The sequence below is a fragment of the Lontra canadensis genome, unplaced genomic scaffold (assembly GCF_010015895.1).
Source record: "Lontra canadensis isolate GAN:19392208 unplaced genomic scaffold, GSC_riverotter_1.0 scaffold26, whole genome shotgun sequence".
In the NCBI taxonomy this organism is placed as follows: Eukaryota; Metazoa; Chordata; class Mammalia; order Carnivora; family Mustelidae; genus Lontra; species Lontra canadensis.
In genome coordinates, this window is record NW_022631020.1 from 10,257,897 (window position 1) to 10,272,873 (window position 14,977).

Below are 14,977 nucleotides of genomic sequence, written 5' to 3' on the forward strand. Positions count from 1 at the left end.
TATCCCCAAGAATATTGTAGTCTGCGTTTATTATAATCATATACGACTTTGGATACAAACTATCAAAAATAGTTTAGTACAATTCCTGATAACTCATGATTCTTTAAAAAAAGTGCTTAACTTAAAAGATTTTAGTAAAAATTGTAATATGGAATATTTTATATATGAAGTTCATCTCTCTAGAATATCAAACATATATAAAGGACAATTTTAAGATTGTGACAATTGTGTTGATGTATTTTCAACTGTTTACCTCCTATTATTAAATAAAATTCCCAATATTATTTGAATTTTAGCGATTACAATTTTTGATATAGATTTGGGCCAAATCTATACAAATTAACAGAAATTTGAAGTTTTTCTCAGGTTTGGAGAGAATTAACATTATATTATCTTAGTATGCATTGAATTGAAGAGTATAATCATACATATTTGAACAACCAAACACTTTCTGGAAATTTTTATTAAAAAAAAAAATGTAGGGGCGCCTGAGTGGTTCAGTCAGTTAACTGGCTGCCTTCACCACAGGTCATGATCCTAGGGTTCTGGGGATCCAACCCCGCATGGGAATCCCTGCTCAGCGGGGCATCTGCTTCTCTCACTCATTCTCTCTCTCAAGTAAATAAATAAAATCTTTATTAAAAAATGTATGTGCGGGGCGCCTGGGTGGCTCAGTGGGTTAAAGCCTCTGCTTTCAGCTTGGGTCATGGTCTCAGGGTCCTGGGATCAAACCCCCGCATAGGGCTCTCTGCTCAGCAGGGAGCCTGCTTCCTCCTCTCTCTCTCTCTCTCTGCCTGCCTCTCTGCCTACTTGTGATCTCTGTCAAATAAATAAATAAAATCTTAAAAAAAAAAATGTATGTGCTATACTCATGCAGGTCAAACCAGAGCAAGATCTGAAATTGCAAATGAAACATTCCAAAGACCCTAAGATATCTTTAGTCTGAATGATTTAGCTACAAAAACAAGCAAATAAACAAACAAAAAAAGCCCACCTTAATCATTTTTATTAAGCCTGGTACATCAGATGATGAAGTCTTATCTGGTTGCAAACTGTTCTTACAACTAGAATCAACTACTTATTCGCAGTCACTTAGTAGGCACTTAGAGGGCAAAGTAGAAGGACAAGAAGGAGGATGAGGAGGGGAAGAAAAAGAGAATAAACACTTTCACCTTGTCTCTGTATATAGTTATTTGCTTCCCAGATATTAGTTACTTATCATGAGGTCAGGGCCACAATGTCATGTCTGGTACTCACTTTCTGAGTACTTAAGGACACCACATTCCAAATAAACTTAATTATTTATGGGTAAAAGAAAGAAAATTAAAATGTGCACAAGAACTGTGATCCTTAAGACAAACAAAGGATTCAAATAAATAAAAGCAGTGTTTTCTATAAATCTGAGTGAAGATGAATTTTTACTAATTTTTTAGTAAAGATGAATTTGAACAGAGAATAAGCAGAAAACAGGGAAATATATACATACATGTACATATATATATATATATACTAAAGTCTTAAAATAAAAATTATCCATAATGATCAATGTGTACATTAATATTTGATTACTACTTTAGAGGTAATTCTTTTGGCTAGATTCCCAACTCGAAGTGACTATAAGAAATTATAAATTTATATCCTGGTATACTGGAAATATCTATTTTTTTGGTATGGGTGCCTGTCCCGTTAGCTAGCTTCTTGAAAGTAATGACTGGTTTTATTTTATTGTGATTCTAACATGCATGCCTGTACTGTTTCCTTGATGTTCAATGAATATTAACCTAGTAAGACAAGACCTGTTCATTCATGTGCTTATTCAAAATGAAAGAATATAAAATCTGCTCAGTATATTAAAAGGTCAATCAAAACCAGTCAGTTTCTAAAAAGGACTACTGTCACTTGTGAGGACCTGACAAATGTCACGCTCCTGGTTACTTTACCCTTACTTCCCAACTGATTGTGAGGACCTGCATACTTTGAATAGTAAGAGTAATGGGTAAACATTGAACATAACATACCTTCTACTTGCTTTATTCTGTTGCTTCTTCTGAAAGTGGTCAGAATGACAGTCATTGGACTTGTCACTTGTATGTTTTACTGCCTTGTGTGGTTTGCTGGTGTTTGGTAGCTGTCTTCTCATTTTCAGAAGGCATTTCACTATCTGCAATTTTTCTTCTTTGCCCTGTGGTCTCCAATACAGTTGTTTTTCACAAAACACAACCATTCTTTCTTGTCAGCAAAATCTGTCTGCTTCTGTCATTTCATAGGCATAAATATTCTGCTTCAAACTAGCTGAAAAACGTTCATACAAAATTTCTCTGCCTCACTCACATTATAGAAACGATGTAACCTCACGGTAATAATAGATAGTTAGTTAGAAATGCATTCACAACCCAGCTCAGTGAATAAGGTGGTTGCCTTATTTGTGACCCGATTTAAGTCATTAGATAATAAATATGTCAAAATGCAGTTATTGTCCGCTAACTAGCAATGTACAAGGCCATGATCATTTCTTAAGGACTGATGAGATAGAGGCTTGCTTTAATGAATGCTTAATAACATAGCCTTCATTTAAAAATCAAATCAAAATTTTAAAAAGCTGTTCTCAGAGATGCAGAATTCTTTAGATTTATATGTATTAGTCTGAACAGAAAGAAATTCATGAAGATTGCTTTTAGTGCACTTTTCAAAACAGAAGGGTACCTATTGCAAGTGTTCAAATCACTCTACTGGAATCTACATATAACTGCATAAAATGTTGTAGCCATGTCTTTATACAATGATAAAGTGTCTTTAAGGTTGTGCATTCTTAACTGTGTCATTGGCTTTACCTTTCCACCAATGATTACAAAAGTAACAAAACAGAACAAAACCCCCAACATTTCAACACTATATGAAAAGCACAAACAATTTAAATTCTGCATACATATATTCTTATTGCTTTTGTCACTCGTACATTGTATTAAATCCAAAGTTGTGAATTGATTAATCTATAAAAATGAATTTATAAATGGGATATTTTAAACATTATGGGCCATAGTCGGTATTTGAAGTTGACATTTTTTCCACTATAAATCAAACTATAAAAAATGCCTTTATACTACTAACAAACACAATCTAATCTATGATGCTCCTTAAGTATTTACTACACTGTGTACACTTCATTTCCAATGAAGTGTATGTAACAATGTTCAAAAACAAAATAAAAGATCTAAGTTACTGGGAACATATTTCCAGTCAGATCACGGGTTGTTAAGTTCTGCCTTCACCAAAGGTAAAACGTGGGGCAGGGGGTGGGAGGGCGGAGGGGGTGCTTCTCCAATCTGAACAAAGTAGTTATGCCCTTCAGGGCCTGCAGAAGGAATTCAAGGTAGGTAGGAGTGGGTGAAACTGGAGGAGTGGACGTGCAAATCCTGGAGATAAATATTCAGCTCAGTGACTAGTAGTAGAGCAGCAGCTTCAGGTAACAGAGAATAAAATAAGACTCATAAAGACAACATATCCAGGGTCAACCAATAGTTGTGCAATTTCTTTCCTCTTACTAATACTTGCCCCAGCCACTATTCTGCATGGCTGTTGAGAACTTCTTTCCTCCGTAGCTCACCAGAGACAATCCTCACATGGGATGGTTTGACTTATATTTTTTTTTGACTTTATGATAGTGCCAAAGTCATAATGGATTCGGTGGAAACCAGATTTAAGTGTTTTTAATTTTACTCTATGTCTAGGCTAACTGTATGTGCTATTCTCTGGTGATGCTGGGCAGCAGTAGGCACATGATCACGAAAATAAACAACCAATACACTGACAGCCATTTCTGTTCCCCTACAGTCATTCTGTTTTTCACTTTCAGTACAGTATTCGATACATTACACGAGATACTCAACACTTTATTATAATATAAGCTTTGTGTTAGATGATTTCACCCAGTTGTAGGCTAATGTAAGTGTTCTGAGCACATTTAAAATAGGCCAGGCTAAACAATAATGATAACCAGGTTAGGTGTATTAAGTGCATTTTCATCTTATGATATTTTCAATGAATAAAAGCTTATTGAGACATAGCCCCTTTGCAAGTCCAGGAAGATCTGTAATGGCATATAAATACACAGTGTCTCACCTACCTGCAACAAATCCACAGGGCATCTGTCTGTCTGATTACCTATCTCTCTACCTGTCATCTATCTACCTATCAGCCCTAGCCCTGTTAGGGAAACAGAAAGCTGAAGTTTACCTTTCTTCTTCACCTGCCAGTCTCTTTCTCTATAGAGAAGTAAAAACAAACATATCCATTCACAGACACAAAGTTCCTAATGAATGAACTAGCAACAAACAGAGGGACAAAATTCATCTACATGTCAGAAGGCAGTATCAAGGAAGGATCCCACAATCAGGGCACTCTGGCACCTGTCAATGGAGACATGGAGCAAACACTGGGAAGCAGGCAGGCATAGTCCTCTGGTTGCTGAAAACAGTGGTAGAGAGAGTTCCCTTTTCCAATACCTTTCCTTCTCTCCCTCCCCTTCTTTCCCCTTCCTTTCTTCTCTCTCTCTCTCTCTGTTTCTTGTTAAATGCATTTTGCTCCACCTTGCACCAGCCCAAGGAATCTGTGAATGTCTAGGAGGTGAAGGAAGAATACTGGGCAGCATTCTCGAGGATGGAGTGAGGGAAAGAGGCAATTTTAAGTGCAGGGGTAGAAAATGCTTGGGTCCAAGAAACACCTAACTGTGGCGACATTTCTTATGTGGCTATTCCAAAGTAAGATGTTTGAGTGACTCAGATTATTAAAATGTTTGAGTGACTCAGATTATTAAAATTGTCAGAGTACATAATCTTAGGTAGCTCATAGTTTAGTGTAGCTTTAAAAATCAATCATCCAAATAAATAGTTATCTGTATCTGTAACCCAAATTTCACTAATTTTAGGAGGTAAGGGGAACAAAATAACAGAAAAGCACCCAGGGGAAAAATACACACTGAATTATCCTTCCATAATATACAATGTAACTTTCACAGGTACATGATACTTTTCATATTATTTTCCTAAGTATTGGTTTAGGCCTCAAGAGGAGAAGACACAGAATTAAATTAAGAATAAAATTTCCCAATTTTCAAAGTTTTTGTTTTATACACACACATACACACACACACATAATCAAGACACATATAAAAAAAGTAAAATGTTAATAAAATACATGGTTTCAAAATATTATTTTTCCCATTTTTTTAACTTACTAAGGACTTTTAGATCGTCATGTAAATCTTGTAATAAAAATGAACTCTACATTAAGCAAAATATCAAGGAAAAGGAAAACTAAAATAGTACATAGCAAGTAGGGTACCAAAATACAAAACAGGAAAAAAAGAAAGGAGACCTATATTTCATACACTGAATCATTATCCACAGTAGTGTAGTTTGTATAGAGTAAAATGAATAATGATAATGATCTGGAATTATATAATAAGGAATATTTTTGGATACCTCAATAATTTAAACAATAGATTGTTTTTAATAAGATAAGTAGTAGAGAAAATGTGAAATGTGCAAATAAATAACTATTCAAGAAAGAAAGTTAAAAATAATCCTCAGGTGACACACTAGAAATATATTGTATCAAACAAGGCAAGACAACAGAAAACGGAGACTAATTCACAGTAAGAAGTCAGTATTTCATTGGCTTTGCTCTTTTGTCTTATCTCCATTATATAACACTTAGTTTTACATTATTTGTAAAAAGTGTAGAAATGGAGAGATTAAAACAACAACAACAACAAACAAAAACAAAACAACCCTCTAAGGCAATGTGACTACATTTACTCACTCAATACTTACTTTTTTCTGGACCTAAACCATCATTTGAAATATTGGTGAATTTGACAAGGAAAGTTGAAGATGAGCGGCTATTGCTAACATCTTGTTTCCCATCCCTCAAATCAGATAGCAAGCACATATGCTTTTAAGAAGGCATAGCCCACCACTGCGACTTTTGCAAGCCGCACTACTTGAGGACATGACCAGTGAAGATTTTAGCTCACAGGTCTTCTTGGCATTGTTTTCTGCTGGTGATTGATGGGATAAAAGGATTGCTAAAAGATTATGTCTCCCCCTCCTTCAAATCTTCCATATGTTTATAATGAAAACAATCACAGTGAAAAAAAAATAAAAAGCTGGTGAAATCAGCAATTCTTCCTGCAAAACTTGCGTAAAACGAACACAAATGCACAGATCAAAACCTAAAAAAAAATTGTTTGCTTCTTTCCTTCATTTTTGTAAACACAAGAGATAAGTTTATTGTATCAGTCAACCAAAATTGCTGATGATGCAAATTCTTCTCTAGCAGTTGTTCACTGGAGTGTTTTAACCTAGGTTAAAGACACTAAAGATCTTGAAGTATTAAAATTAAAAATATAAGGAGTACTCATTTTATCATACTTGTTAGATTATTTTATAGAAAAATATTTAATACCCTGAGCTTGGGTTTTCTTTTGAAAAATCCCAATTGAAGACTAAAAGCACTTCTGTGATTTAGATCAAACTTAAAAAGGATATACATAAAATCTGTTTTAATCAGGAAAAGTATCACAGAATTATATTACTATTGAAGAGCTATGTTTTTAATTCTTTAAGTTATTTAAGTTAGGTTTAAGAAGCGATTTAAGTTAGATTTAAAAGGGGAAGATTAAAGGAAAAAAATTACTTGTTCATTGGGACATTTCTTTCATGAAATTGCATTATATGTTGGAGATAGAAATAATATATTTCATTGTACCAATAAATAATAACTGAATAGTACAATACCCAAATATATTCCAACTGTTTGCAGTTTATTAAGTAAATATACATAATTGTTTTATCAGCCAATTAACAAAAAAAGACAACTATGCATATTTCCTTTGGCAATTTTTAAAACTATAGGCTGTCAGAATAAATTTGGTAGTATATATGGAAATAACTGTTAATAATTGTTGCAGATGCACTCGGTTTTTCCATTACTATCCCGCATCATCAATGTGATAAATAAAACAGTTTAAAACAAAGGTTTTTTTTAAAGGTATTGACATATAATAGAATTAATCAGATTTATTGATTAAAATGTCTTTTCTTGGCTTAAGTCCTGTCTATATCTTCCCCCAACTTTTTTTTAATTTTTTTTTTAAACCCAGGAGGAAAAATATAAACCACAAAAGGACACGTTAGTTATTATTCCCCTAGGAGGGTACATTTTCTATGTGATTGGCAGGGTTGGCACCCAAGTAAGCTGATCAGGCTCATCTGCATAGTTTCTGTCTTTGGTGCTAAGTGTGGTTTCCTGTCCCATCATCTTCTATCCCTGCTGTCACCACACTTGGGTTCCTAGGTAGAGGTATGTGTAACAGCTTTGAAAATCCTTTTGATCTCTGAGTTACATTCATCATAATATCACTCTCATGAAGCACAAGGTCAGAAACAAATTAACACTTCAGAAAAAACAAGTTGAAAGTGACATGATTGTAACTTGCTTGGTGAACTGCAGGTTAAAAGGCAAGCCAAAATAGAGAGCAAGATGGAAAGAGAGATGTTATTTATCTACTTCACAGTTTTCTTGGGTTAAATCCAACCAGATTGAGTGAATTCTTGAAGTTATGAACAACTAGAACAATGTAAATTTAAAAAATTTTCAAAACACAAAATCAGCCATTTAAAGAGTGATCACAGTGTGCAGTGTTTTTACTGAACTGGATATTGTTAATGGTGTAAAACAATGAGTAATCTCTTAAAATTATTTTTGGTTTCCTATATAGACAGATGCCATATCCTTACGTTATTTGATTAGCACTTTATGTGGCTCATTGCATTACAAAAAAATTATCAGACTATGCTATTTTATATACAATGCATAAAAGGAATATGGCAATCTTGACAAAGAGGTAAATTTTTAAAAGATCCATGAATTACAGTCAATTAAAACAACATAAGCCATAATATTGTATCATGGAATGAAGCCCAACAAGAATGCACAAGCATCAATCTGGTTCATGTGAATAACTCATTATACAGAATGTTTTACACCAAAATTCAATATCCATCAGGGAAATAAAAATTAAAGGGGAAAAGTGTGAGATCCCCCCAACTCCAAATTGTACTTAATACATGGTACCATCCCAGTTATAAAACAATGGCCCTATCAAAATATGAAAAGATATATACATAAGACTATACACAGATATTCAGAGTTCATGACTGAATTGATATTTGTCTTAGACACTTTTTTTTTTAATGGAGATTTTCTTCACAGCACCTGTAGATCTAGTGCAACGACAGGTCCAGGTGGTAAAACCTACATGGAGTTTCATTTATAGAATGATTCTAAAGGGAAAACTGAGCAGCAGTAATAACAACATGATTCATTAGAAGAAAATCACATCAAATGGAATTTTGTCTAATACTTCTAATATTTCAAATATGAAGCTAAAAGCAAAGTTACAACCATAATGATGTAGCGGGATTAAGGGTTAGTTTAAAATTATTTATCCAAAATTCTTACATGATTATTGAATTTATGCATTTATTTATTTACTACCTGATAGATACTAAATTCAGAACTTCTTAAAACCATTTTAAGCTTAATTATTTTGAAATTTGCTTTAGTTTGACTGTAACCATATTTTTATTTTCCTTTATTTCATAGTTGTCCCATTTTATCTACATGAGAAATTTCCTATTTTGTAGAAAAATTTTCAAATGAAGAGAGTATCTACAGAAGTGAATATAATAATCTGGGAGCAAAACTAAACCAAACATTGCTCCTTCCTTTGCATATTTACAAATTTGTCATAGCTGTAGTACACATTGCTCATAAATAACTGCCTAATTTCCTTCTTTTTTTTTTGGTTACTTTGAAATTATATTTTTAAAGGAATTATCTTTGACATGTATATCAATATTGGCATGATTTAAAATAAATGAATATGAAGAGTATGTGAAAATACAAACTACTACTTGAACCACCATGCAAAATGCCTAGAAATCAGATATAGGTTAAATTTGCCACGTGCTGTGTTTTTTAAAATTATTTTAAAATAAAAATTACTTATTTTCTTTAGCCTGTCTTCATTCTCTGACAATGCAAGAATACCTTTAGTATTATTTGTACCAAATATAGTAGACTTTTAACACAATTTTATTTTAAAAATATTTGCAAATAGAAATTTCACCATAAAAATTGAATAAAATATTTACACATTGTTTACCTCTAATACAAATATACAATTTTTGCCAATATGTATGTGGTTGTATTTTTTAAGTTACTTTACAAAAATGTGCATAACATGATATAATATTTTTCCCAATATGATTATCTTAAATTTTCTCAGTGAGTTATTTAGGTGTTATGTCATTTTTTTTTCCAATTCAATGACGAAAATGTAATTTATACCATTAAGACAGTATTTAAATTATGCATAGGAGTACCTACATTCCCATTGAAAAAGACAGGTACATAAAAATCTGCATTATCAATATTGTTTAAAGAATCACAGTTCAAATGTTTAAAAAAGGGATTGAAATTATTTAAAAAATGATGTTTTTTCTCTTTACAAGTACTATGTTCAAGCACATGGTAAAAGAACTTTGATATAAAACATATATAATAGATTTTACACTTCTAATTTATAAAATTTATTCAAAAATAACTGGTCTTAATTTTAGTTAAATACTATTATAATAGGCAAAGACATAGCTACATCAAACCTATTTATTTGAATACATTTACCTATTATTTTTATTTACTTTAAATAACAAATAGTGGTTATATTTTGCATAATAAATAGCAATTCAAATTACAATTTTTAATGAACATTATAACAGAAAACTGATTTGGTATCATGAAATGAGAGATAGTAGTGGGAAGAAAAAACTTTCTGAAACACAAAAATTCAACTTTCATTTTGATAATGTTAAATATTTTGAAAAGGTCCTTCTTTTGTGTTTTATTCCTTGTTATTCCACAAGGCTTGTCCTCTTAAAATGAAATTCATTTTTCACATTTATCATCAAATTTCTATGGGATATTTGGATAATACTGTTATGTCTTCTAAAATGGAGTAATTCAATGTAGTTGGTTATTAAAGTGTATATTTTATAAGCAAAAGGAAAATATCAACATGGCTTAATGATTTAATATTACATAAGTTCATATCTAATGGATCCTTATTTGGAAAGAGAACTATAAGAATTTGTAAAAGAATAAATAGTGAAGTATTTAAAACCCAAAAAGTCTTGTAGTTCTATTCTAATAGGCTTTAATGGACAAAAATAGTGATAGAAAAGAATTCTGAAGTACATGAATTTTAAATATAATGTTGAGGGATTAAAACATGTGGCTACAAAGTCAAACAGCTACATATTCTTAAGCCACAAATTCTCCAAGACGTTCAAAGTAACCACAAGAATATATTGTTCATCATACAAGAGTTGGTCAAAGTTAAAATGAAGTAAGAAAGAGAGACAGAATTTACACTTTGGCATCAAAACAGCTTAAAGACTTTTAAAATAGTGTGTTAAAGCCTCTTGTTCTCTGTCTCCAAGTTTAACAAAATATGTAAAGCACATTGCCTGTTATTTTAACCGCAACTATGAAGACAGCTAACATTTAAGCAATAAGTAAAAATTCCTAAATTATAATTGATGTCTAAAAAAGCTCAGAAAAATATGTCAAAAATACTCTACCCTATAGTCATGGTGCCTTAGGACTAAATGCAATAATATTTTTAAATATTAAAATTTTCCAACTAAAATATACACGGAGTCATCCCTAGAGAAAAATGTATCCCTGTGTAGGCAACTGCCCTGAGGAATGTATTATTCCTTCTGGATTACTTGTTCTCTGGAGGTAACATTCTCATTAAAAGGATGAACTGATTTTCTCATACCCAGGGGAAAACACATAGTGCCCAGAAAAGCTTTCTAAATAGATAAACACTTCATCAGCTTAAAACACCAGGAGCATATCTGTAAAATCCCTGAAAATTTCACAAGTCCCTCCATTAAAGTAGGCTCTGAACAGTAATGTCCACGCAGAACAGCAATCATTTCTTTGCTTAATTATTGAAAAAAACATAGCCAAGTATACCAACAAAACAAAATTAATAATTAACATTTAAAATTGGGATGTTTCATGTCTCAGTGCTCAAGACCTATTTCCACTTTTCCTTAACTATCAGATCTTTACTAGAAAAGGAGACTAAAAGTGGAGTCTTATGGAAAATATTTCCAGTGCTTATTATTATAAATTTATTTAAATTTACTAGCATTCTCCAAAGGTTTTCTAATAAATATTTGCATGCCAAGATACTAAACAGTCAACTAATATTCTTATTGATATTTTAGTTATCCGTGAAGTTTATACCAAGGTAAATGGTGTTGTGATAAGCAATTTAGGAAGTGTATAGTGTTCACTGAATTCACATTAGTCCTTAGACATCTATAAATACATATTCCTTAATTCATGAGGGGAGTGCCTATTAAATGCAACCTTTAGTTCCATGATGTGGTGATTGATACATTTGTTATGAAAAGTATGCATTTTTCCTCTGTTTCTTTGTTTATATGAATTGTGCAAGCAAATTAGAGAAACAAGTTGTGATCAAAATAATTCCGGATTAATGAAACCTCTGTTGCACTGAATAGTATTTGTAAACAGTATTTATAAAAAACAATATAAATGCTGTAAGATGATATTAATAAGGCCTTTTTGTCAGGTCCAAATGTCAATTTGCTACATTTCCAGTATCCTTCAAGATATTATTTTAATGTACTTGAGTTTTTGTTCTCTTCTTAATAGGGAAGGTAGTGATTTAATTATTTATGTTTATAGTAGATTTGTTTATAGTGGATTTGTCATTACCACCATTTTAAATTCTAAACATTAGAGCTCTCTGTATGTAATAATGTATAAAAACTCCTTGAAGCATTTGAGGAAGAACTCAGATTGCCACCGCGACTAATAAATAGCACTTGTAATAGTATATTAAAATATTGAGAATGTAGATAATTTCATTATTTGGATTAAAAGCCAAATTGATGCCACAATAGATAAAAGAAAATTAGTACCATTTGTTATGAATCATTACATAAAACAGCAGTTACTAAATTTAGAACATTAAAATGATGAATGTCATATACATATTTATTCTATCTTTTGTAATTAACTGCAAAAAAAAAGCCAAAGATCCTTAAATATTACATGTGTTTCGTATTATTGATACATCTTCCTATGATATTTATTATGGAATGTTATCTAACAAAAAATAAGTATGTCCAAGATTGTTTGAATTAAAAACCAAGTAATGGAAATTACCTCACACATAACTTCAAAATGTATTAGATGCAAACGAATTTAAGCCTATGTAAGAAAAAATTACCACCTAATTTAGAAACAGCCCTCAATTTTCTGAGAAATAAATATCGATCATATCTTCTGAAATATCCTGAAAATTCAATGTTAACCATTTCAAAGATTAAGAATATGTCATGAAGCCAACAAAAACTATGCCAATTCTATCCTTTTCAAAGAAGTTGTACCTTTAAATTTACTGTAAAGTTATCTACAAACGACCACTTAATTTTATAAAACCAAAAACCATACACAATTAATGAGAAATTTAAAAAATACAGTTCAAACTAATATATTAGAAAGAGAAAAAAGATGATTTTATCTGAAAAATATAATCATACCACTTATAGATATGTAGTATAAATAGCAGTGATAATTAATTAACATGTTATTAGTTTTAGAAAGAATCACAGTTGACATACACCCAGTAAAGACAATGGAGATCTGAATTTTTTAAGCTCTTCATAAACCACGCACATTATATTAATTTTTACAAATTGAAAATAAGGCAGAGACACAAAGTTGCCAAAGGATAAACCATCTGTAATGGAAAAAGGAACATATTTTGGAATTTTAGAATCATCTTTCTGCCTGTTGCCACTGGCTACCATTTGATATAAAATAAATAACGGGCAACTATTGTTTTGTTATTTCAGGTACAGCTTATTAAACTTTCAACAAATGAAAAAGTTAAGATTACATGATTATATAACCAAATCAATGGTAAAAAAAAAATTCAACAGACAGTATATTCATACATCAACGCTAATTCATGTTGTTTTAGAAAACAAGAAAGACGAAATCCAAAATTTCTTTACAAAGTATGTCAGTGTTTGGTCTTAAAAAAAAAGTCTTAAAAACAGATTTGGAAAGTTTGGGAATCCTATTATATTATCTCTTACCTCCTCTAAATAGACATCAATTTGCTTCCTCTAGATATACATCAAATTACAAACAAGTTATCACTAGCAATACTGAAGAATATCTTTCCTGTAGTCATTATTTTCTTTTCTCATAGTGAAAAAGTAATCTTGGCAATTCTGTCTCCCCCTTTTAAAAATTTTGCTCCTGTATCTATTGAATCAGATTTTCCAAGTTGTACCTTCCATCCTTGAAGCAATTCTCATAATATTTGATGTTTGACATATTTTCATTGAATTGACCTTTTGCACTGTTTTCAAGTACATCAGCAGCTAGACATTTGGGGAAAAGCTTCTGTTTATGAGCTGTGATTAAAATTTTCCCTCTGTAATATACTTCTTAAGTTAATATTGCAGCTCCCTTTAGGATGTCCCGGATTCTGTCAGAGTCAGGGCAGTTTGCAAAATTGGCTCTGGAGACTTGAAGTCACTGTAAATCTTCTATTTTCATTTCTAATAGAATATTCATATATATAGGCAACCGATTTCCTGATTACGAAATTACTCATTCTGGCTTTTTCCTATACTTAATTTTCTATAGTATAAACCTACATAGAATCTGCTACTTCATATATATAAAGCATTCATAAACTGAGCTCCTAGAGAACATTGACTGAAAATCCATGACCACGATATAAAAATTGTAATTTTGGAGGAACAAATTTTATTTAAGCATTGGTAAAAGCTCAAATGCCCTCATGGTCAAGAAGATAATATGATATTATATGAAGCTGCTAGGTTAAGACAATATGGAGGGGTGCTTATCCAGCCTAAAGGCATTCAAATTCAAATTTACTTTTTAAATGGAAATAAAATTGTCTGATCAAAGAAAAGAGAGTTTTTTCAGGATTTAGCCTGGGCGACCATTGTTTTACTATTTATAAATGCATGAAAGTGGCATTTTGTAAACTATATGTGCTATTCAGTTAATCAGTGTGTGTAATTTTAAGTACGTTAACATTCAAAGAAAAATTTCACCTCATATTTAGATGTTTTGTATCAAAGCTGATTATTAATGGGTGACAAGTCCATATTGACAATTTAATATCCACATCCTCCCACTTACATTAAGTCATGCTTACATAGTGCTTGATTGTTACATTAGGAAAAATGTGAGGTAATCATATTTTTAATTTAACATTCTGAAGGGATGTCATTAATTTGAGGATACCTTTAAAATTCATGTAAGCAAATTGGAGAAATATAACAACTTGTTCCTTTCAAAAATTTTCGAGAGGTAAATGATTTGAGTTGCAAGAATTAAACATAATGATAGAGAGCATTGTCAATATGTTTAAAACTGAACTTTTAAAGGAAAGAATAGATAAAAGCCATACTGTGACAAGATGACTCAAGTGTAAAAATTCTTTTTTTTTTTTTAAGATTTTATTTATTTGACAGAGAGAGATCACAAGTGGGCAGAGAGGCAAGCAGAGAGAGAGAGAAGAGGAAGCAGGCTCCCTGCAGAGCAGAGAGCCTGATGTGGGGCTCGATCCCAGGACCCTGAGATCATGACCTGAGCTGAAGGCAGAGGCTTAACCCACTGAGCCACCCAGCTGCCCCTCAAGTGTAAAAATTCTTAAATGAAGACAGAGTTCATAGTTAACTTATAGGTCAAAAGATCACGTAAACCTTATGGAATTAGCAATTCCATACAAAGACCCTTCCTAAATGTTTTCTGTATA